Source organism: Prionailurus bengalensis, chromosome E1 (assembly GCF_016509475.1).
Source record: "Prionailurus bengalensis isolate Pbe53 chromosome E1, Fcat_Pben_1.1_paternal_pri, whole genome shotgun sequence".
Taxonomy (NCBI): Eukaryota; Metazoa; Chordata; class Mammalia; order Carnivora; family Felidae; genus Prionailurus; species Prionailurus bengalensis.
In genome coordinates, this window is record NC_057347.1 from 8,017,058 (window position 1) to 8,042,591 (window position 25,534).

The window sequence follows — 25,534 nt, forward strand, 5'->3', positions numbered from 1 at the left end:
CCGGGGCAGGGGAGGGGGTGGGGTCGTACCTACAGGTCTGGCAGGAGGCAGCCAGGTGATGGATGGAGGGCGAGAGGCAGGCAGAGGGCGAAGAGAGACGTGAATAAATGCAGCCAGTCGTGGGGGCAGGGACGGAGCCCGGATTGTGTGGGGGAAGGGGAGAGGCTGGGTCTGGAGGCATCGGCAGGAGACTGTTTTGCAGGCAAACGAACAGCGGTTCGGCCGCTTCCGAGCTCTAGTCTCCTTCATCCGGTTGCCTGCCTGCTGCCTGCATCTGGACGTCTCCATGAGCATCTCAAGGAAAAGCATGTCATAAATGGAACCCTCGGTTCTCTTTCCTGCACCCGGTCCCCTGAGCCTGCTGCCTCGGGGGCGTCAAGCCAGAAAACTTGAAGTTGTTCTTGGCGTCTCTTTGACATTCTTCAAGTCCAACCCGCAGCCCCTTTCCTCCCTGTTCCCCAAGCTCCAGCCACAAGAGTCTTCTTTTCTTGTCGCTCCCAAGGAAACCAAGGTCTTTGGGGCCGCCTTGCTCCCAACTCCTGGCCTGGCGAACTTATGCTCATTTTTCAGAACTCAGCACCACCCCCGTATGCAGGAACTCGGCCCTTGGTGAGGTCTTCTCTAACTGTGGTTACCCCCCGTGAACCACACGGGCGGGCGTTCACACCCTTCAATAGCCTTTTCCCACACTGACTGGGTGCCGTGTCTCCGAGTGCTTTAATCATCAGGAGACAAGGGAAACAGGGCTGTGCCCGCGGCATTTCATTGGCCTGGCCACCTCTGCTTCCCCTCTCTTAGAACACTTGCGCTTTGGGGCGCCTGGGTGACACAGTCAGTTGAGCATCTGACTTTGGCTCAGGTCATGATCTCGAGGTTCATCGGTTCGAGCCCTGTGTCGGGTTCTCTGCTGTCAGTGCAGAGCCCGCTTCAGATCCTCTGTCCCCCTCTCTGTCTGTCCCTCCCCCCCTCATTAAACATTTAAAAAAAATTTAAAAAAACATTAAAAAAATTAATAAACATTTAAAAAACATTAAACATTAAAAAACAGAAATAAACATTAAAAAAAAAAAAGAAAAATCGCTCTTGGGATGCTCCCTCGGGGAACCCAGCTGCCATGCTATAAGTAGCCGAAAACGAACGGAGACACCATGCGTGTTTTGCGTAACAGTCTCAGCTGGGCTCCCAGAAGACAGCCGGACTCAACCGCCAGCCATATTAGCCAGCCACTTTGGGGGTTCCAGCTACCTGAACCCCTCCACCGACTGCGGCTACAGTCAACCTCACATGGATTAGAAGAACCACCCAGCTGAGCCCATTCAACCAACAAAATCGAGCGAGATCATGACCGCGTTTGGTCTTAGGCCACTAAGTTTGTGGGTGCTTTGGATAATGGAGAATTGTGACGATCCCCAGTCTAGATGAACTTATGCTCTTCTTGTAGCTCAGAGAATCCAATCTCTTTCCTCCATAGCACTTGCTGCACTGTATTGATCTGGCTGTATTTCATGGACACAAGATGCAAAAAAATCTTCCAATCTGTTCCACCATCTTGGTTCCTCCCTCTGCACTTACTGCAATGCATAGCAGTGCACGTATTTGTGTTCCTTTGTGGTCTTTCCCCAGCACTAGTCCGCCATTTCCATGACAGCAGAGACTATGGCTTCTTGTTCGTCAGTAAAGGGTCTTCAAGGTACCCAGACCCAATAGCTGCTTAACTTCTGTTGGACGAAGGAAGAAAGTGTTGGGATTATATTCTGAGGGTGAAAGGATAAGAACTTTAAACAGGTGAGTGACCACGTTGTTTTACGTGGAGGAAAAGTGATATCCTGAAAGCTAGCTTTTCATGAGGACGAAATACTTCTTAGCTTTCTTATGGTTTAAGAAACAGTAAAGACTGGGTTTTAGAAAGAGAAGGCTTCGACATCCAGGTGGCCGACCGACACACGAAAAAATGCTCAGCATCACTCATCATCAGGGAAATATGAATCAAAACCACAAGGAGATAGCACCTCGCACCCGTCAGAATGGCTTGCATTCACAACTCAGGCCACAACAGATGTTGGCGGGGATGCGGAGAAAGAGGATCTCTTTGGCATTGGTGGTGGCCACGCAAGCTGGTGCAGCCACTCTGGAGAACAGAATGGAGGTTCCTCAAAAAACTAAAAATAGAACTGCCCTATGACCCCGTAATTACACCACTAGGCATTTATCCATGGGATACAGGTGTGCTGTTTCGAAGGGACATATGCACCCTCATGTTGATAGCGGCCCTATCGACAATAGCCAAAGGATGGAAAGAGCCCACATGTCCATCGATGGATGAATGGAGAAAGAAAATGTGGTCTATATATACAATGGAGTATTACTCGGCAATCAAAAAGAAGGAAATCTTGCCATTTGGAACCATGTGGATGGAACCGGAGGGGATTATGCTAAGTGAAATGAGTCAGAGAAAGACAAAAATCATATGACTTCACTCATATGAGGACTTTAAGAGACAAAACAGATGAACATAAGGGAAGGGAAACAAAAAGAATATAAAAACAGGGAGGGGGACAAAACAGAAGAGACTCATAAATAGGGGGAACAAACTGAGGGTTACGGGAGGGGTGGTGGGAGGAGGGATGGGCTCAATGGGGGAGGGGCACTAAGGAATCTACTCCTGAAATCATTGTTGCACTAGATGCTAACTAATTTGGTTGTGAATTTTAAAAAAGAAAAAAGAAAATAAAAGAAAATACAAATGAGCTAAAAAAAAAAAAAAAAAAAGAAGAGAAGGCTTTGGCCTTGAGCCTGGGAAAGAGACAATGAGACAGGCAAGAGAGACCAAAAGTTACTGAAAGGTAATGTTAAAGGTGGCTTCTTTAGGCAGTGACAAAACTAAATGAAGGGATTCTAATTTTTTGAGATGGGCTCTAGAGAGACATTTAGGGAGACAGGAACCTGAGGGAGGAAGAAGACACAGAGAGAAGCTGGGTTCTGAGAGCGTCCCCCAGGGACACGGGAGAGGCTGGGTCCCAAAGAGGAGTTGAGCGGATTTTTTACGGTAGAGTTGGAATGGTTAGGTCTGTGCAGGTGCTTCCTGCGGCTGCTGTGAGCAGGGACCACTAACTGGGCACCTTAAAACCGTAGACATAGACTGTCTCACAGGTCTGGCGTCCGGACACCTGAAATAAAGGTGCTACCCCTAAAACCTTCAGGGGAGGATCCTTCTTCCCAAAGCTTCTGGTAGCCCCAGGCATTCCTCGGTTCAGGGCAACAAAACGCCAATCTGCCTCTGCCTTTTGTGTCTGTGTCTTCAATGGCATTCTTTGTATTTTCTCCCTTCCCTCTCTGGAAAGTGGAAGTCTATGATTTCTTTCCCTTCCTTCCTTCCTTCCTTCCTTCTTCCCTCCCTCTTTCTTTTCTTTTCTTTTCTTTTCTTTTCTTTTCTTTCCTTCCTTCTTCCCTTCCTCCTTCCCTCTTTCTTTCTTTTCTTTCATTCTTTCTTTCTTCCTTTTCTCCCTCCATTTCTTTTCTTTTCTTCTTTCTTTCTTTCTCTTTCTTTCTTTCTTTCTTTTCCTTCTTGCCTTCTTCCTTCCTTCCCTCTCCTTTTTTCCTTCCTTCCTTCCTTCCTTCCTTCCTTCCTTCCTTCCCTTTCTTTCTTTCCTAAACAGAGAGAGTGGGAGAGAGAGAGAGGAAGACAGAGAGAATCTTCAGCAAGCTCCACACTCAGCACGGAGCCTGAGGCGGGGCTCGATCCCCCGACCCTGAGATCATGACCGGAGCTGACATCAACATTTGGACGCTTAACCCACTGAGCCACCCGGGTGCCCCAGCTGTGGTTCTTTCTTAATCTCTCCTGTATGGTGTTCCGTTCCACGAGCACACCGCACTTGATGGATCCACATCACTGTTAACGGACATTTGGGTTTTTTCCCTTGATTTCTTCTTCTTCATAGTGTCTAACTACCACGAAGCATAGTATTTAAACTTCTTCTTCCACTAACTGAATACAGGGGAGCAGAGACTGTTTTGCACAAGATTCCCAGAATCTACAGAATGCCTGGAACACAGCAGGCGCTCCAAATATGTGTTGACTGCAGGAATGTTTACCTAACCTCCTCCTGGTTACTCAAGGTGCTCCTCCAATATTCCCTCCTCCTCCAGGCCCTCATCCACTTCTCCAGGCCGACTTTCAACAACAACAATAGTAATGCCCCTTGTTGAGACTCTGCAGCTTTGCAAGCCTCAGTCACCTGCCCAAGGTCACACGGTTGGGAAGGCAGGAGTCGAACGAACAAGTGGTTGACTTCCGAGGCCAGGTTCTGATCGCCAACCACATAGTAACACCCCCTAGACTAGTGCTGTCCAGAAAGGTGTTCGGTTTGGCCCGCCAGGGTCTTGACATTAAAAACAAAAAGTGATTGCTAATATTAAAAAAAAAAAAAAATTGGAGATTTTCTTACAGGGCTGTGGTGCGAGCCCTCGTCACCATATTAGAGATAGTTTGCAGGGAGCTGAGCCCGGGATGAGACTCTAGTTTGAGTCGCAAGTGTGTCTTCTTTCCAGTAGAACTTTCTGCCCCAACTTTTAAAGCGAAAGTGGACCTGAAGAGTAGTGCGTCCCAGGGTCCCTGGATCTTGTCCCTGACCCCCTGCTCTCCCCTCTCCCATGGCTTGTTGTCTGGGCTTTTACGTGAAGTGCTATTGCAAGTTAGAAAATCTAACCAGATTCTTCATGGGTCATTCACATCTTTTCCTTCTTCTTTTTTTTTTTAAATTTCAAATGTTTATTTATTTTTGAGAGAGAGAGAGAGAGAGACTGAGCATGAGCAGGGAGAGGCAAACTCTGAAGCAGGCTCCAGGCTCTGAGCTGTAAGCACAGAGCCCTATGCGGGGCTCGAACTCACGAACCGCGAGATCATGACCTGAGCCGAGGTCAGACGCTCAACCCTGAGCCACCCAGGCGCCCCCATCTTGGCCTGGCGTCCTGTGAATGGACTGGACTGCTTGAGAGGAAAGACACATAAATGTGTCTCTGAAAAAAATAAATTTTGACCTAAAGAGTTTGTAAAATTCAAGTCATTACCTTCTGGATCATCTCCAGTCCCTGAGTTGGTGAAATAACACTTCAAAATGTCATTAAAGAAGAGAGAGAGAGAGAGAAAGAGGGAGGCCTGGGCACGCCGTGATGGATCTGAAGGGTTTGACACCTCTAATGCTTAGCTGGGAATTTATGAATCAAAAGCTTTAAAACTTAACCCAAGAAAGTTTTTTTAAGCACTACCATTTCCACCTAATTAAGGGCTGTCCTACAAATATGATTTATTTGTAGCTATCACTCATGTAGAGAGTAGAGCCATCCAAGGCTTTTAAAAAAAATTTCTAATGACTTTTATGCATTAACTCAATCAAAGGGCTTTCTAAAAACATTATCTTTCCTCTTCTGGAAAAAGAAATTAAGGCCTCCTTATCATATAAACTTTAGAAACTATAGAAAAATATAGTGAGGCTATAAAAATTACCAGAATCTTACCACCTGGCGATGATCATTGTGGACCCTTGGAGGAGAATACCTTCCATTCTTTTCTATGCACACTTGTATATAAATGTATATCTGTAGTCTAAGAATTAGTAAAAATATACATTATTATTCATCTTGCGTTATTTATTTCACATTGCTTTCGTGCTCTATTAAGCAGACTCGTAGCTACAAGCGTTGCTAGGAAGCACAACTTTTTATGACTTCTGAGATTGTCTATCTTACGGATTTACCATAATTTGCTTGCCTCTTCCCTCGTTTTGGAAAGTCTGCTTGTTCCCAATGTCTTGCTGTTACAAACAAGGCTTTCATGAAAAATCTGGCACACCGTCTTCCCTTTTTTGATTATTTTGTTAGTCTAGATATAAACAGAATTAGTCGGATGAATACAGAATCAAAGTTTATGATCTTTAGGAGGACTTCAACGAATTGCTCTCTTTCTCAGCGAGTCACATGGGGAACGTGGTTCTTTCGTAGTATTGGGTGGAAACATTAGGGTACGGAATTGTCACTTCATTAGCCAGGCATTTGAAAGACATTAACATACGTGTCCTAGAAGGTACATTCCAGTGATTGCCTCTAGATACCTGTGCTAGGAGGAGATACTCAAATGATTGCCTTCGAGCAGCGAACAGTTTTGTTGTTGTTATTGTTGATTTGCTTTTTGATTTACTTCTTTAGATGTTTAAACTTTTATACAAGGCTCCCTATGGAGTGCTTCTGCCCCCCAGGACACAGTCATGGACCACCATAGCACTCCGTGCTCACCTTGGTCCACACACTAATGTCTCTTATTTTTCTTCTCGTTTCTTTTTGTATTTTTTAAGTGTTTTTTTAGTTTATTTTTGAGAGAGAGACACAGAGCGTGAGCGGAGGAGGGGCAGAGAGAGAGGGAGACACAGAATCCGAAGCAGGCTCCAGGCTCCGAGCGGTCAGCACAGAGCCCGACGCGGGGCTTGAACCCACAAACCATGAGAGTATGACCTGAGCCGAAGTCGGACGCTTAACCGCTTAACTGAGTGAGCCACCCAGGTGCCCCTCTTGAGGACTTAAAAAAAAATTTTTTTTTAATGTTTATTTTTGAAAGAGAGAGAGAGAGAGCATGAGCAGGGGAAGAGCAGAGAGAGAGGGAGACACAGAATCGGAAGCAGGCGCCAGGCTCCGAGCTGTCAGCTCAGAGCCCGACGCGGGGCTCGAACGTACGAACCCTGAGATCATGACCTGAGCCCAAGTCGGATGCTTAACCCACTGAGCCACCCAGGTGCCCCTCTTATTTTTCATTCTCCACTTACTTTTTTCTACCTTTTTTTGAAATGCTTATTTCTTTAAGGAAAGTGATGCATGTCAATTAATTCTTCGAGATTCCTAACCCAAATGACATCCGCCTCCGCTGCCCGCCCAACTTCCTGCTCCTCAGAAGACACTCGGCTTCAACTCATTTCGTGGATTGTTTTAGACTTTATTCCCTTCAAAGTTTGCAGTTGCCAGATTCCTCTAAGATCCCATTTTATCGGTGGACGCACAATTAGTGCTGAAGTCTGAAAAGTTTCTGGACGTTAATCATGTCAAAAATAAAGGTTCAAGGTAAGTGAAAATGAGTTTTTCTCAGGCTGGGCGCACAACCAGGATTAGGTCAACCCGTGATTAAAGAGCATTTAATTCTATAGAGAAAAGTACTAAATTATATGCAGGTCCAATTACAATTACTTACAATTGTATATAAGGACTGAATTGTTTTAAAGCATACTGCCTTTGAAAATGTTTTAATTAATCAATTTCTTCAGAATATATTTATTGAAGACCATATTCAGACAATGGGTAAGAGAATGGGGTGTAGCCTTTGACCTCATGCAGGTGACTTTTTTTTTCTTTAAGATTTTTTGTTTATTTTTGAGAGAGACAGAGAGAGAGAGACAGAGAGAGCACAGGTGAGAGAGAATCAGAGAGAAAGGGAGACAGAGAATCCCAAGCAAGCTCCGTGCTGCCAGTGCAGAGCCTGATGCGGGGCTCGAACTCACAAGTCGTGAGATCGTGACCTGAGCCAAAACCAAAAGTCAGAGACTTAACCGACTGAGCCACCCAGGTACCCAGTGGAGGTGACGTTCTTACTGAGAGGTAATACGATTCTAGTATCAATTCCAACGTGTGGGAGGTCAGATCTCACAGGTCAAGGGTTGAGCCCCACGGGCCGCCCCCCATCCTCAACTTCGGATGCCAATCACAAGTCTAGGTTGTCACCTGAGCTTGTGACTAGCTATAGATTGGGGGTTCCAACCATCCTCTCCTTGGGTTTGATGAATTTACTAGGGTGGCTCACAGAACTCAGAGAAGTATTTCACTCGCTGGATGACCAGTTGGTGATAAAGGGGTAATAGCTCAGAAACAACCAGATGGAAGAGATCCACGGGGCGAGGTGTGGAGAGAGGGCACAGAGCATCCATGCTCTCTGGGCACACCATTCTCCCCCTTTTCCACATGTTCGCGAACCAGGAAGCTCTCCGAACTTGATGGAGTCTTCATTACATACGCCCACTGGATGAAATCTTTGGCCACTGGTGATTCAACCTCCAGCCCCTTTCCTTTCTCAGGAAGTCCAAGTGACATGGAATATTCCAACCTTCGAACACATGCTTGGTATCCCCTGGAAACCAGCCACCCTCCTCAGGTGCTTTCCTGGCGTCCCCTCCTTGATATAACCAAAGACACCTTGGACACTCTCTTCACAGGAAGTTCCAAGGGTTTCGGGGAGTCCCGTGGCGGAAATGGGGATGAAGACCGAATACATATATTTCTTATGAATCGCAGTATCGCGGGAGGAGACGACCATTCGAGAGATAACCACAAGTAATTACAAATCAATATGCAATTACAAAATGTGGTAACTATTCATGGCTTTATACATAGAGGAGCATGATTTCATCTGAGGAAGTCAAGAGAGGATTGTGAGCTAATATCTGAACAAATAAACAGTTGTGATGCGGGAAGGAATAAGAGGAGAGAAGATCACAGATGCGTAAACTATATGCAGAGGTCTTCATTTCCAAATAATATTGTACAACTCATGATACAAAGCTACCATGGCTTGGGGGCACCTGGGTGGCTCAGTCGGTTGAGCGTCCAACTCTTGATTTCGGCCCAGGTCATGATCTCACGGTGCGTGCGATCGAGCCCCGGGACCGTGCGATCAAGCCCTGTGACCAGCTCTGTGCTGGTGGCGCCTGCTTGGGATTCTCTCTCTCCCTCTTTCTCTGTCCCTCTCCCACTCATACTTGCTCGCTCTCTCTCTCTCTCTCCCTCAAAATAAATGAGTTTAAAAAATTTTAATAATTAAAAAAATTTAAAAACAAAAGTTACCACTGCTTGAAGACTGTCCTTTTGTGTAGACGAGCGACCTTGGTTGGCAGTCCCAGAGATAAATCATTTTGGAACACTTTTCACGGTAGTGGCCATACTGTTATGGAACGTATTAACAAATAAAATTCAACGGAGTACATTCGAAAGATCTTACTGGCTTTATTCGACACTTCACGAATCAGGCAGCGTCCCATCAGGCAGACAGAAAGGAGCTCTGAGGAGCTTGTGCCAAGCAAAAGAAGTTTCCAGGTAGACGACGGTGGGGACAAGAAAGCTATACCATCAAAAAAAGCAGGTTGGTCATTGCACGGTCACTTTCTTTCAGGGAACGCCAGGGGTCGATCAGGCAGGTGACCCAGTTGTGCTGATCATGTGGTACCTGCCTGGTTCAAGAGTCTATTTCTGAGACCGCTGAAACTGTAGTTACGTCTCAATTTGGTGATGTGGGGCTTAGCAAAAGCAATTCCATTTTGGCCTTGCTGTCTTGTTTTCAATGCCTGCACGTTGCACACGGCATTGTTTCCTACCCAAAGTTAGCTTTATGAGCTATATACTTTTATTCCTATGCCTATGTTATGTTATTGGGTTTTTGGTTTTGTTGTTTATAATTTACTGTCGAGTTGGCTAACTAACATACAGTGTATACGGTGTGCTCTTGGTTTCAGGTGTAGATTCCCGTGATTCATCGTGATACGACACCCAGTGCTCATCCCGACAGGCGCCCTCCTCAATGCCCATCACCCATTCTCCCCTCTCCCCCGCCCGCCCCATCAAACCTCAGTTTGTTCTCTGTATTTAAGAGTCTCTTATGGTTTGCCTCCCTCTCTCTGTTTGTAGCTGTTTTTTCCCCCTTCCCCCATGGTCTTCTGTTAAGTTTCTCAAGTTCCACATATGACTGAAAACGTGTGATACCTGTCTTTCTCTGACTTATTTCACTTAGCATGACACCCTCCAGTTCCATCCACGTTGCTGCAAAGGTTATGATGCCTATTTTAGAGACGAGGAAATGGTGGCTTGGAGGGTTGAAGCAACCTATCCAGAGAACCCTGCCTCATAGATGGAGCAGCCAAGACTTGAACGCGCTCATCTGATTCTAGAACCCGCGGCCATTACTATGCTGTCCTGACTCCCGTGCTTCACTGACTGAGCCACACCCAGGCACCCCAATAAATAAACTTTTTTAAAAAAAAATGATTGCTTCAATTTCCACCTTTATGTGCCTGTGTTCCACAAGGTAGCAAATTGGTTAACTGAGACTGTATATTACTGACCTTTCCCCCGATTCCATTGTATTTTTAAAATCATGTGTATTTATGCAACCAACAGATGACATGATTTACCTCTAGGAACATAATGTTTATAAAAATAACAGTGTATTTAGTCTTCCCAATTAACCTTGATTACTTCCTTTTCTGCCTCAGGGACAAAGCAGTGAGAGAAAGTCCCGTTTTCACACCTTGTCTGAAGCCTGTTCCAGTCCCGAACCGGTTCTTCGGTTCTTCCCCAGGAGGTGGGCGTTCCCATCTGACCTTTGCCCTCGAAAGGCGAATAATCTGGGACTTTGGAAGAGCCACAAGAGTTAAAGTGTTTTCCGTACTTTAGCTTTGTCTGAGAAAGAGAGAATTTCCCAGAGGGTACATTTATAAATATATAGATACATACTGTTTTTAGAGTTGTAGGCTTTTTCCAGAACGTCTATTTACAAGCGTGTTTCAGCAGAAGGTAGAAAGAAACGGAAAAGTTGCTACGTACTTGTAAACAAACAGTAAAAACCACTTACTTTCTCGCCATCCCGATCGATCCTTTTCACGTATATATGTGAGATACGTACAGACGTCCATAAAATGGTCATCATGCCTTCAAAATTGCTCTAGAAAAATTTCCTTTTTACTCGATGAAATATCACGCTATGTCAGTAGGAACATTTCTTTCAATAGAACCATTTCTTCTGTTTTAAATTTATTTGTTTGTTTGTTTGTTTATTTATTTATTTAGAGCACGCGAGAGAGAAAGTGCACGTGAGCCTGGAAGGGGCAGAGGGAGAGAGAGAATCTCAAGTCCCACGCCGGGCTCTGCTCACAGCGTGGAGCCTGCTTGGGATTCTCTGTCTCCCTCTCTCTCTCTGCCCCACTCCCTCTTGTTCTCTCCCTCCCTCCTTCTCTCTCTCTTTCAAAAATAAATATATACACATTTTGAAAAAGTCGTTTGATGAACATGACTCAAAATAAAGGCAAGGAGAGAATTCAGCGGCATCAAAGATGCCAACGGGTTTGCCGGAAAGAATAGCGTTCGAAGTCCGTTGGCTCTAGTCTCCCTGCTTTCGCTCCGTCCTAAGGACAGCCCTGCCATTGAGATGGGGAACGTTTGCAACAGGTGGTTACCCTGGGCTGCCTTTGGATGGAGCTGACATTTACCTCTGTAGCCTTGTTCTGTTCTTCCATACCCGAGAACTGCTTCCGATGCACATAGGCTCATTTGTTCGTTGCTTTGTTGATTCTCGACGTGGGCTGTTGTACAGTTTTCTGGCCACCCGATCTCCTTCAGATGACCTTACACGGCAACTATCTGACCTGTGAAGTGCTCATTATTACCCAGCTCTTTTCATTTAGCAAACATAAATGGGCCAAGCCAAAAAAAAAAAAAAAAAAAAAAATCGACGTTACGCCTACTTGCTATTTTAATCAGGACCCGAGTTACAAGCGACAGAAGCCGGACGAGGCTCAGCTTAGGGAAAAGCGAGAACGTTTGTTTACTGGCTCGAGGATGAAAAACAGAGGAGTGATGGAGTTGCAGCTGGACAGATAGCCAACTGGAATCAGGATACTAAGGCCATCCAGCTCCGGTTTTTCAATGTATTATGGAACTCCGTTGGCTTCAGGGCCTTCCCACTGTTGACCAGGGAATGAGTGAGTGTGTGTGTGTGTGTGTGTGTGTGTATCAGCAGGGAGGAGATGGTCTGTAGATACGACTCCGCAAAGTTCCAGACGCAAGACCTTCGTGACATGAGCAGACATCCACGGGATCTTCCCTGTCCCTTCCCATGGAAATAAAAACTCTTGCCAAGAATTCAACGCAACCAGCTTGGGTCACATGCCCCCAAGAAAGGTGAGCGATATATCCGTTAGCAACACATGGTTGAGTGGAACATTGTCCAGTAGAATTTGGTTTCTCTCCTGTGCACGCAAAATAGTATATATTCACCATGCGTGCCTCTCGTTGAGAAGTAGTGGGATGGGACATCGTTTAATACCTTTATCGGCCGTTTCTAGTTTGTCTCTTGTGACTTTTCGAGTCAGATGTTTCGTTCCTTATGAAAAGCCCTGTAGCCGTCATTCTATTGTCTGTCCCTATGAATTTGGCGACTCTAGGAACCTCATCCAGTCTTTGTCCTTTGGTGACTGGTTTATTCCAGCTAGCGTGGTGTCTTTAAAATTCATCCATGTTGTCAGGAAGTCCTTCCCTTTTTTTTTTTTTTTTAACGTCTATTCATTTTTGAGAGAGATGGTGTGAGTGGGGGAAAAGCAGGGGGAGGGTGAAGAGAGGATCCAAAGCCGGCTCCACACTGACATCAGCAAGCCCAGTGCGGGGCTCTAACTCACCAACCGTGAGATCATGACCTGAGCCGAAGTTGGACACTCAACTGGGGGAGCCACCCAGGTGCCCCAGAAACACCTTCCCTTTTTTTTTTTTTTAATTTTTTTTTCAACGTTTATTTATTTTTTGGGACAGAGAGAGACAGAGCATGAACGGGGGAGGAGCAGAGAGAGAGGGAGACACAGAATTTGAAACAGGCTCCAGGCTCCGAGCCGTCAGCCCAGAGTCTGACGCGGGCCTCGAACTCTCGGACCGCGAGATCGTGACCTGGCTGAAGTCGGACGCTTAACCGACTGCGCCACCCAGGCGCCCCTTACACCTTCCCTTTTATGGCAGACTAATATTCCGCTGCGACACGGCATATTTTGTGTATCCATTCACCTGTCCACGAACGCTCAGGCTGCTTCCACTTTCTCACTGTTGCGCATTAAGCCGCGGTGAACACGGTGCGCAAACATCTGCTTGCATCTCTGCTTTCCAACCTTTTTGGCTTCCAAGTCTCTCCTCCTCCCCAGGAGAAGCTCACAGGCATAGGAGTCCCCCTCCCGATTGACAAGCGAGAGGTGGATGTGGCTCACGCGGGGGGGTGGACAACTCTCTGGGGCTTATGGGGGTGTTTCGCGCCCCGCACGTAGGACCCTCTAATGATTCTCCAGAGTGCGCGTTGCTCCGATCTGCAGGACGGTTATGGGAACTCCAGGCTGAATGTTTTGCCTGACCTCTGCCGCCTCTCCCTTAAATGGCCGTAAGAGTGGGGGGAGTGTGTGGGTGAGGGATTATTGTTACCTTAATTATTTTTGAGTCTTGAGAAATTAATCAGTGTCCCAGTGATTGCTTACATTAGGCCGTGCAAGGGCCGATCCCAGGGCAGCCAGTTCCTCCAGCTGGTCACAGATGTTGAAAGGGGCCATCAGGAAAATCCAGCAGGCTCGTGAAGAGTGGAGCTGAGGATATTTTCCTAATGATGTGTAACTAGTCAGAGAGGGACGGCTTGGTTTCTACCCCAAATTTAATTCAATCCATGAGGCTGTAACACTCGGAGCGGAGGGCACTGGAAGATACACCCTGGTTACAGGACCCCTTTGGAAATGGTGACTTTCTTCCCGGATAGATACTTACCTCTCCCTCACCTGAAAAGTACGTGACCCCGCTACGAAGGCCTGGGTTTTGCAGGGTCCGTTGTATGTAGGAATGGGAATAACGTGCAAACAGCATCGGATTGTTTTATGGCAATGGGATGCAAGTTTGTCCTTGAGTTTGTGCCTTACCTGTTCCTCTCACGGGCTTGTTTATACTGATAATTTCACGTGCAATGAGGAGAGGGCTTGCTCCAGGGGCACCTGGATGGCTCCGTCGGTTAGTCATCTGACCTCGACTCAGGTTGTTTATCTCGCGGTTTGTGAGTTCGAGGCCCCGCACTGGGCCCTGCGCGGACAGTGCGGAGCCTGCTTGGGATTCTGTGTCTCCCTCTCTTTCTGTCCCTGTCCCACTCTCTCTCTTTCAAAACGAATGAGTAAACTTTAAAAAAAAGAAAAGAAAAGAAAAGAAAAGGGCCTGCTGCAAACTGTTAATCACAAACTAGCCACAGTGAGAATGTATTCACTTGTCTATCCACTCAACAAATACTCGTTGAAAAACTATGAAGCAAGCATCTCAGTTGGGCTCGCTCTGAAACAGAGCCTGAGGCAAGGATTGAGTACCAGCGGTTTATCCGACAAATAAGCAGGAGTGGGGGGGGAGGGGGAGCGGTAAGAAATGGGGTGCAGCAGGGGTGAGGAGATCCTATGTAGGGCATGTTAATGAGTGGGGTTCAGTCATGCTGCAGACACCCGAGAATTCAGGTGGGGCATCTCCGAATTGCCCATCTACGGGATGGGGTGGGGAGCATTTATTCCTATCCCTTAATGGTTGAGAATTACCACTGGGGGCGTGAATCTGCGTACCTCTAGCAAACTCCGGAAAAAGCAGGTACTGGACGTGGGGAGCAGTCAGCTTGCAGAAACCTGTACACGCAAAGGTGGACCCGGGTGATATGAAGCCAGCCATTGACAGTGTCTGTCCTACGCTCTTGGACTAGCGTTAGGGATACAGTAACGCACCGATCGATACCTCTCTGCTCTCATTTATGAAGCAAGACAGAGTTTAAGGCCACAGGCACACACTGACTATAATTGTGATAAATTCCTGCAGGAGAAAGCCATGGTAAGTGCGTAATGGGGGGGGCCTAACCTCCCCTAGGGATTAAGGTTGCTTCAAATTCTCGGGGCACTTGGGTGGCTCAGTCAGTTAAGTGTCCGACTCTTGATTTCGGCTTAGGTCGTGAGCTTGTGGTCCTGAGATCGAGCCGTGTGTCGGGCTCCCCGCGGAGCACGGAGCCTGCTTGGGATTCTCTCCCTCCCTCCCTCTCTCTCTGCCCCTCCCCGGTTCACTCTCTCTCTCTCTCAAAATAAATGAATAAACATTTTAAATTTAGTTATTTGTTGGCGAGAGGGGTGGAAGAGAGGAGCAGGGATGTGGGGCTCGAACTCACGAACCACGAGTTCACGATCCAACCCAAAGTCAGATGCTTAACTGACTGAGCCACACCCAGGCACCCCAATACATAAACTTTTTTTTTTTAAAAAGATTGCTTCAATTTCCAAATAAATGGAGTCTTACTACGATAAGAAAAGCTTAAAATTTGGTGCTGTGAGCTAATGCTTACCAGGTGGTAAACTAATTCTGAAGATAAACTAATTCTGAAACATTTTGGAGGTTCTGACAGCCTCATCGTGGTGAGATTGCTCTGATTAGATTGGCTGAGCGGTTATAATGGAATGGTTTACACCATTTAAAAACTAATATTTATTTTTAAGTATATTTTTTAAAGTTTATTTATTCATTATTGAGAGAGAGAGAGAAGGAGAGAGAGAGAGAGAGACAGAGAGAGAATGAGCAGGGGAGGGGCAGAGAGAGAGGGAGACAGAGAATCCCAAGCAGGTTCCTCACCATCAGCTCAGAGTCTGGCGTGGGACTTGAACTCACGAACTGTGAGCTGGTGACCTGAGCTGAAATCAAGAGTTGGATGCTTGGGGCGCCTGGGTGGCGCAGTCGGTTAAGCGTCCGACTTCAGCCAGGTCACGATCTCTCGGTCCGTGAGTTCGAGCCCCGTGTCGGGCTCTGGGCTGATGGCTCAGAGCCTGGAGCCTGTTTCTGATTCTGTGTCTCCCTCTCTCTCTGCCCCTCCCCCGTTCATGCTCTGTCTCTCTCTGTCCCAAAAATAAATAAACGTTGAAAAAAAAAAATTAAAAAAAAAAAAAAAAAGAGTTGGATGCTTAACGGACTGAGGCACCCAGGAGCTTCTGTTTTTAAATACACTTTAAAATGGGTGGACACTTTTAAAAATATTGATTTTCTTTTTGTTTTTTTTTAAATGTTTATTATTTTTAAGAGAGAGAGACAGAGAGAGGCAGAGAGAGAGAGAGAGAGAGAGCACAGGCAGAGGAAGGGCAGAGAGAAAGGGGGAGGCACACAATCCGAAGCAGGCTCCAGATTCCGAGTTGTCGGCACAGACCCCGATGCGGGGCTTGAACCCACGAACCGTGGGATCGTGACCTGAGCCCAAGTCGGACGCTTAACCGACTAAGCCACCCAGGCGCCCCCAAAGTATTGATTTTCTAATTATAAGAATGATATAGGTTTCCTAGAGAAAATAAGGAAATAGAAATATATAATACAGTACACGTACATAATAATTATAATATACGGTGTATATAATAAATAATTGAAAAATGTACTATTTAAGGGTAATTTCCTTCCACTTTTCTTATTCATATGTACTTGGCAAATGTTTAACAGCTATCAACTTAATATGCAGTTCCTCTTCTCCTTGGATGATCCCAGTGCAAACAGTGAGTTATAAAACTACGGAGGTGTGGATTCGAATCACATACTACGTGAGCGCATGAGTTCTAGCCGACCCGTCAGGAAGTACGCTCATTTTATGAGAAAAGTTCCGTTCTTTGGTGGTAGATGTAAATTTACGCACAAATATTTGGGCCTCCTCTCCCTTGTGAGTGTCGTAGTAGTATCATCTGACAATGTCAAGATCATATGTGTGTGTGTGTATTTCTTTCACTGTTGTTTTTGTTTTCTTGAAATTTTAGTTAACATCCCGTGCCATATTGCCTTCAGGAGTAGAATTCTGTGATTCGTCACCTACATACAACACCCGGTGCTCCTCCCAAGAAGTGCCCTCCTCAGTACCGTCACTCATCTGCCCATCCCCCACCCGTCTCCCTCCATCAACCCTTGCTTTTGCTCTCGAGCATTAAGAGTCTCTTGTGGTTTGTTTCCCTCTCTCCTCTTTCGGCCCCCCATATGCCCATCTGTTTTGTTTCTTAAATTCCACACATGAGTGAAATCATACGGTGTTTGCCCTTCTCAGACTGACTTATTTCGCGTAGCATAATACATTCTAGCTCCATCCACGTTGTTGCAAGTGGCAAGATCTCATTCTTTTTATGGTTGAGTAATATTCCATTGTGTATAGATATAACCTCCGTACTATTCTCGAGCGGCTGCACCAGTTTGCGTTCCCACCAGCAGTACAAAAGAGATCCTCTCTCTCTGCATCCTCGCCGACATCTGTCGTTGCCTGAGTTCTTAATGTGAGCCATTCGGACAGGTGTGAGGTGGTATCTCATCGTGGTTTTGATTTGTATTTCCCCGATGATGAGCGGTGTGGAGCATCTTTCAATGTGTCTGTCGCCCATCTGGATGTCTTCTTTGGAGAAATGCCTGTTCATGACTTCTGCCCATTTCTTAACTGGGTTATTCGGTTTTTGGGTGTTGAGTTTGAAAAGTTCTTTATAGATGTTGGACACTAACCCTTTATCAGATATGTCATTTGTAAATGTCTTCCCCCACTCCGCCGGTTGCCTTTTAATTTTGTGCATTGTCTCCTTAGCCGTGCAGAAGTTTTTTTTATCTTGATGAAGCCCCAATAGTTCATGTTTGTTTTTGTTTTCCTTGCCTTGGACAACTTTGTCTAGTAAGAAGTTGCTCCGGCCGAGGGCAAAGAGGTTGCTGCCTATTTTCTCCTCGAGGATTTTGATGGTTTCCTGTCTCACATTCAGGTCCCTCATCCATTTCGGGTTTATTTTTGTGTCTGGTGTAAGAAAGGGGTCCAGAGTCATGCTTCTGCATGTCGCTGTCCAGTTTTCCCGGCACCCCTTGCTGAAGAGACTGTCTTTATTCCATTGGATATTCCTTCCTGCTTTGTCAAAGATGAGTTGACCGTATAGTTGTCGGTCCATTTCTGGGTTTTCTGTTCGGTTCCATCGGTCTATGTGTCTGTTTTTGTGCCAGTACCACACTATCTTGATGACTACAGCTTTGTAATATAGCTTGAAATCCAAAACTGTGATGCCTCCAGTTTTGTCTTTCTTTTTCAGGATTGCTTTGGCTATTCGGGGTCTTTTGTGGTTCCATACACATTTTACGATCGTTTTTTCTAGCTCTGCAAAAAATGCTGGTGGTGTTTTGATAGGAATGTGTACATATTTCTTATATATGTGGTTGAAATTACACCAAATGTGAGCTTTACATTCTATTTTAGTCAACATTATGCTTTGGGCGTTGCAATTTGTTTTCTTTATGATCATTTGATGGCTGAATGGTATTTTGTAGCGTGAGTATATCATAATTTGCTTTTCTATTAGTAGGATATAAATTGCTTCCAGGTTTGTGTGGCTGCAGTCAATACTGCAGTGGATGCCTTGGGCACTAACCTGGGTCTGAGGTTTTGAAAATTTCCTGGTATAGATTTTTAAAATTTCAATTTCTGAGTTAAAAAAAAAAGAAAAAAAATTTAATTTTAACGTTTGTTTTTATAATACTTTTTTTTTTCAACGCTTTATTTTATTTTTGGGACAGAGAGAGACAGAGCATGAACGGGGGGGGGGGGGGGCAGAGAGAGAGGGAGACACAGAATCGGAAACAGGCTCCAGGCTCTGAGCCATCAGCCCAGAGCCCAACGCGGGGCTCGAACTCCCGGACCGTGAGATCGTGACCTGGCTGAAGTCGGACGCTTAACCGACTGCGCCACCCAGGCGCCCCTTAACGTTTGTTTTTAAAAGAGAGAGAGAGAGAGCAGGGGAGGGCCAGAAAGAGAGGGAGACACAGAATCCGAAGCAGGCTCCAGGCTCTGAGCTGTCAGCCCAGAGCCTGACGCAGCGTCGAACCCACGGACTGCGAGATCAGGACTTGAGCCGAAGTCGGACGCTTAACCGACTGAGCCACCCAGGCGCCCCAAAATGAATATTTCTCAGGCTTTTAATAAATGTTGTTAAATTACTTTCCAGAAAAGTTGAAGTGTGCATGTAAATTTTTTTAAAAATTACTCAAATTTTTTAAGTGATAGAATTATAGTGATTAATCAGTTTTGCCAAAATAATCGATCTGGTTATGTATTCAGAGTTTTTTAGATGCTTTGGTTTCATTATAAAAGCTATAGAAAATTATTAAATGATATTGGGAAAAGAGGGAATGAAAAACATCATCTCTAGCTCTAACTTGCCAGATATAACACCAAAGTTCTTTTTTATACAAATGTAACTAAAACATATTACAATTTAATTTTTTTTTTAAAAAGTAGGCTCCACGCCTGGTGCGGAGCCCAATGTGAGGCTTGAACTCATGACCCTGAGATCAAGACCTGAGCTGAGATGGAGAGACAGATGCTTAACCCACGGAGCCACCCAGGCGCCCCTCTTTGATTAGTATTTTTAAACTGGGAATTTTGAGATGGTTTCTGAATGACTTGTTCATATCCTCACCAAAAGAACTGTTTAAAAAAATTTTTTTTAAATGTTTATTTTTGAGAGAGAGAGAGCACAAGTCGGGAAGGGGCAGGAAGAGACAGAGGCACAGAATCCGAAGCAGGCTCCAGGCTCCGAGCTGTCAGCACAGAGTCTGACGTGGGGCTCCAACCCACGACCCGTGAGATCATGACCTGAGCCGAAGTCAGATGCTTAACCTACTGGGCACCTCGGGCATCCCTCACCGAGATAAATTTTGAAGACCTGATTTACCAGCCAGAGCACGGGACGTGGATGCCTTAGGGAGGAATTTGTTGTGTTTTCTAAAAGAAGTTTCCAGAATATTTTAAAGGCTCCAGCTGAGATGAGCCTGACACGAGAACGTGTGTTTGTGCAACGACGGCTCCCTTTCATGAGGTCAAGGCTGCCTTGAGCTTCCATGCCTGGTTTTTCAGGTAGCGGGTTTCTCCTCCTCTCAGATCGGGAGGGAAGGGCAGGAGGCCTTGAACTCGTGGGCTCTTGTATTTATTTACCAGTTCTATCAGGTTGACCATTGGAACCGATGAGTCGATTAGGGGTAATGGTTGACCAATGCAAGTTAAACAAGTGACCTGCTCTAAAAAAGAAGGAAAAAAAAAGCGCCACCTTTCCCCCCCTCTCGAACCGCTCCATTGACCGGGTACAATGCTCTCCCTCCTTCCCTCTTCATTCTGTGTTTGTGCGGTGTTGACGGTCAGTGGCGGCGGCCGGGACAGAGTGGTGACAAGGACGAGAGAGCATGATAACACTGGAAGTTTGGGCTGACCGAGGGGGGAGAGGTCAGAAAAGCACAAGGAGATCAAGGGGCACAGATAACGGGGGACAGAGCCCATGCAAACAGTCGCTGGGAGGGTGGCCGGCAATACAGGCAGGGCTGGCCCGCCGGGGACGGGGAAGGCGACTGCTGGGGGGGGGGGGGGGTGGGCAGGTGTTGACCCAGCCCAGCTGCACTGTCTCCTCTCTCACCCTGGTGAGAACTGGCCCTCTGGAATTCTTCCTGGAGACCCAGTAGTTGCTGAAAACTGAAAGCAGCTGGGAGGTAGCGGGGGGGGGGGGGGGGGGGGGGGGGGGGGGCAGTGGGAACGCAGAAGGGCAGACCTGCCTCGAGGCAGAGCCCTGCTTTCTTGTTCTTGTCTGTTCCGGGAACCTTTTGACTCCCCCCAGAGAGAAGGCGCAGGTGCGGTGCCCGGAACAGGGTCCTTAGTCCGGGAGAGGCTGCTGATCCGTGTTGGACCAAAGCCAAGAGGAGGCAGCAAAAGAAAAAACAAAAAAAAAAAAGTCAGTGGAAGACTCAATTTTGTTTTTTAAGTTTGTTTATTTCAAGAGAGGGAGCGTGCGCGTGAGCAGGGGAGGGACAAAGAGAGAGAGGGAGGGAGGGAGGGAGAGAATCCCAAGCAGGCTCCACACGGTCAGCACAGACCCCGATGTGGGGCTGGGACTCGCCAACCCGTGAGATCGTGACCTGAGCGGAGATCAAGAGACCGTCCCTTAACCGTCTGGGCCACCCAGGCGCCCCTGACGACGCAGCTTTTGACATGCGCCTCTTTAAAGTAGGTCCTAGCCTGGGTTTCCCGGGAGTGGTGCTGGAGACAAGGATTTTTGTGCCAGAAGTTTATTTGGGAGGTGATCGTAGGAGACGGCGGGAGGGAAGTGGGCAGCTGAGATGTGGAAGGAAACCGGGAAGGTCTGCGTTCTTGAGCAGGTCACCGGGGTGGGCACCTGGGCCCAGCAGCTCTGGGGAACTTCGAGGAGAGCATGGGGCACACTCCAGAGTCCTCCCCTCTGAGAAGAGTGAGGGCTCAGTCATTTATCCATCAACTCCCCCCCCCCCCCCGCCGCCAGTCATTGGTTGAGGATTTTTCCTGGAGGCAGTATGTCCCCGGCTTGTCCTCACTCTGGCCAAGTGGGCTCCCAGTGGCCGGACAGAAGCCGAAGGGGAGGAGTCAGGGTGTGACAGTGCCGTGGTGGATGCTAAGGGAGGAGGGCAGCGCTCCGGGAGCGCCTGCTCCAAAAGGGGTGTGGCCTGAGGTCAGTAATTAAGAACATTCCACATTCCACTCAAGGAGGCCTGCAAGAGGGGTGCCCTGGGGGGGGGGGGGGGGCTCCGTTGGTTAAGCCTCTGACTCTTGGTTTCAGCTCAGTTCATGACCTCATGGCTCATGATCTCATGGTTCCCGAGATCGAGTCCCGCCCGCACCCCGCCCCCCCAAAAACAAACAAAGAAGTAAAATTTCAAAGCAGCGTGCACGATCCAGCCAGGAAAGTCCTCCTTACTCACTCCCGTCCCCAGCGATCATTCCATCCATTTCACTGATCGAAAGAGGCCAGAATGTTCTCGCTCCTCAGCCTCGCCTCCGGCGCTTTCCACGTATTTCGGTAGCTTTTTGCTGGAAACCTCAGGGACGTGTTTTACATCATGAGGTTTGCTTGTTGTAGTGGTTGCTGTTTTGGGGATCAGTCACCCCTCTGTCCGAATCCAGGGTCCTAATGCACCATGACACGAACGACCATGTCCAAGGCCAGCCAAAATCTGGAGCAAACCTTTGAGGGGAAGAACTCCGTGGACAGCCACGGAGCCGCCTGTGTCCTGTTTGCCAAGTTCACGCTTTGTGAGCTAGCAGCCTTCTGACACTTTTGATTGATGTTTCGCGTAATCATCTATTATCTTAATTTGTAACATTTCTTTGAAACTCACCTGAGGGCACGTGCTTTCAGGAACTCAGTTGTGGGCAGTTCGCTGTTTGACAACGCTTCTGGCAAATGGTTATGATGAGGGTAGGGTCTGTGTGTTTAATAGGCGGGAGGACACAGAAGGCTTTTTTTCAACAAGCGTCTTGGGGAGGGGACCCCAGGGGTGAGAGAAGCTTCCAGAAGACTCCCTACGGGGTGTAACGTATTGGTGAGCACGGAAGCCTGTAAGCTCTGGCTTCTTACTCAAGGAGGTATACTTCCAACGGGGACTGGAGGGGGGCAGCGTCATTCCAGGAGTGTTTATTGAGCATTTACCATGTGCTGACCCAGTGATTCCTAACGCTTTACACGCTTGAAAATGACGAAAGACCACAAAATGCTTTTACATGTGTGGGTTTCATCTATGGATATTTATCCCATTCGAAATTACAAGAGAAAGTATTAAAATGTTGCCATCCATTCATCCAAAAGAGAGCCCTAATAAGACCATCACACGTTAATGTAAGTAGCATATTTTTATGGAAAAATCACTACGGGGGCGCCTGGGTGGCGCAGTCGGTTAAGCGTCCGACTTCAGCCAGGTCACGATCTCGCGGTCCGTGAGTTCGAGCCCCGCGTCGGGCTCTGGGCTGACGGCTCAGAGCCGGGAGCCTGTTTCCGATTCTGTGTCTCCCTCTCTCTCTGCCCCTCCCCCGTTCATGCTCTGTCTCTCTCTGTCTCAAAAATAAATAAATGTTAAAAAAAAAAAATTAAAAAAAAAATCACTACGTTTTTCCAAAACCAAAGAATATATATAGCAGGAAGAGTGGCATTGCTTTATATTTTCGCAAACCTCTTTTAGGTCTGGTTTGACAGAAGACGGCTGGATTTCCATATCTGCTTCTGCATCCAATTTATTGTGATATGTCGTTTTGCTTGAAGTGGATAAAGGAAGTCTGGCCTCACACAGATACGCGGTTGGAAAAAGGAGGCACGTTTGAATGGTCTTTTAGGGAATTGTGGATGTTTTTCTTCGAGGCGATACCCAAATCCGACGTCTTTCCTTTCTCCCTCCCTCCCTCCCTCCCTCCCTCCCTCCCTCCCTTCCTTTTGGATCACGTTTTTCACTTTAATGTACAATTCACACTGTTGTGCAATCATCACCGCCATCCACCTCCAGGACTCTTTTCATCTTGCAACACTGAAACTCTGTCCCCATTGAACACTCACCCCTCGTTCCCCTGCCCCGCAGCCTGAGGCCTCCACCCTCCTACTTTCTGTCTCCAGGAATTTGCCTGCGGTAGGTACCTCCTAGGAGTGGGATCGCACCGGACAGGCTTCTTTCGCTTAGCACAGTGTCCTCAAGGTTCATCCGTGTCGAAGCACGTGTCCGAATGGCCTTTCCTTTTTGGCCGAATATGGCCATATTCCACCGTATCCTACACTTTTAAAATATACGTTTATTCATTTTTAAGAGAGAGAGAGAGAGTGTGAGGGGGGGGAGAGGCAGAAAGAGAGAGGGGGACAGAGGATCCCAAGTGGGCCCTGTACTGACAGCACAGAGTCCGACGCGGGGCTGGAACTCACAAACGCCAAGATCGTGACCTGAGCGGGAGTCAGATGCTCAACGGACTGAGCCACCCGGGTGCCCCCCCACCCCCCATTTTATTTCTTCATTCATCAATCAATGGACACTTTGGTTGCTTCTCCCATTGTGACTAATGCTGCCGTCAACATGGGTGTGCGAATGTGTGTTTGAGTCCCTGCCTTCCGTTCTTTGGGCCATCTACCCAGAAACAAAATTGCTGTATTGCGTGGTTATTACATTCGTAATGTTTTTCGGGAACAGCCATATTGTTAAGTGGTAGTTCCTTAAAAGTTAGTTACTACGTGGAATCTGGAACCACATCAATGAACCTTTTGTGATCTGTTCCATTAAAATTTATTAGTCTGTTTTGCACTTTTTTTTAATGTTTATTTACTTTTTGAGAGAGAGAGAGAGACAGAGGCAGAGCACGAGCAGGGGAAGGGCAGAGAGAGAGGGAGACACAGAATCAGAAGCAGGCTCCAGGCGCTGAGCTGTCAGCACGGAACCCGACGTGGGGCTCGAACCCATGAAGCGCGAGATCAAGACCTGAGCTGATGTCGGACACTCAAACCAACTGAGCCACCCAGGTGCCCCAATGCATGCTCTTTGGATGGGTCTTTAGCCCATGCATGATTGTGAAAACAGTATGCATGGGTCATTTGGAAGATATCGGCGCCGTGAGTTTTGCAAATCTCCAACACAATGATTCACTTTCACTGCAATATAAAACCATCACATTCATTGATATCACTGCAGGTATTAAAGTCTTTAAAGTATTCCAAAGCTGTTCAAAGTTCATGGTGATAGGTATACATTTTCTGAAATTCTAATTTTCCCTTGAAAGCTTTGTGTTTTATCAAGGGCAGCCAACACCGTCCAATTGTTTTCCTTGAAGGACTCCCTTTTGTTCCTTTTCCAGAACGTGACTGTCAAATATCCAGTGAGAATCACCGGAGCTTGTCATTTTTCAGGTAATAATGATATTCCAGAGAGGGAAATGCTCTAGTTCAGTGTGTAACTCAAGCAACTGCCCCAGCACCGTTCCGTCAGACGAGCTGTCGTCCTTTGCTATGCAACGTTGCTGGTGGGAGAGTCCACCTTGTGCGAACGGAGGTCTCCGCTCTTGGATTCCCCACGGAAGATTTACGTGAGGATCCACGCTTCGTAAAGACTCGGCCTGAAGGAAAGTAGCAAGCACAAAGCACAAAGCACAGTACACCCTCAAGAAGGGAGACTAGGCAGGAACAGGGCTGGCACACCAGGGTTAACAGTGTCTTTTCTTTCTGTGTTTGCAGAAGTTACGGGTCATAGCTGAATGGGCAACTCCCGCTGAAGTTGCTTCCAATCATCTCAGGGGCCCCTCCTAGAGAGGGGGAGGGGGAGTTTGGGGCCCTCAAATGTTCTTGCCGGAACTGTCATGGCTGTCTTCCCTCATGGCTGGAGTGAGGGTGGGGTGGGGTGGGGGTGGGTGTTGAAATCACAACGTAAATATTATAAGTTACCTGGGGCAGAGGTTGAAGAGGAGACTGTGACTCCTGGTCCATCACCCCGGGGCCGTTGGAAGCCAAAAGGCCAGGATGTTGAAAGTCCCAAAGTCAGGAGGTTGTGCCCTCGGCCATCTTTTTAAAAAATTTTTTTAATGTTTATTTATTAGTTTTGAGAGAGAGAGGGCGGGCGGGGCAGGGGCAGAGAGAGAGGGAGACACACAATGGGAAGCAGGCTCCAGGCTCTGAGCCATCAGCACAGAGCCCGACGTGGGGCTCAAACTCACCAACCGCGAGATCGTGCCTGAGCTGAAATCAGTGAGATCGTGACCAGAGCTGGAGGCAGACGCTTAACCGACTGAACCACCCAGGTGCCCCATGCCCTCAGGCTTCTAATGTGTCTCCTATTTATTACCGCCTTTGCCTCCAGCCCGTGACCAACGAACTGCCTCCTCTCTCAACAACGGAGGTGTTTTGTGCAT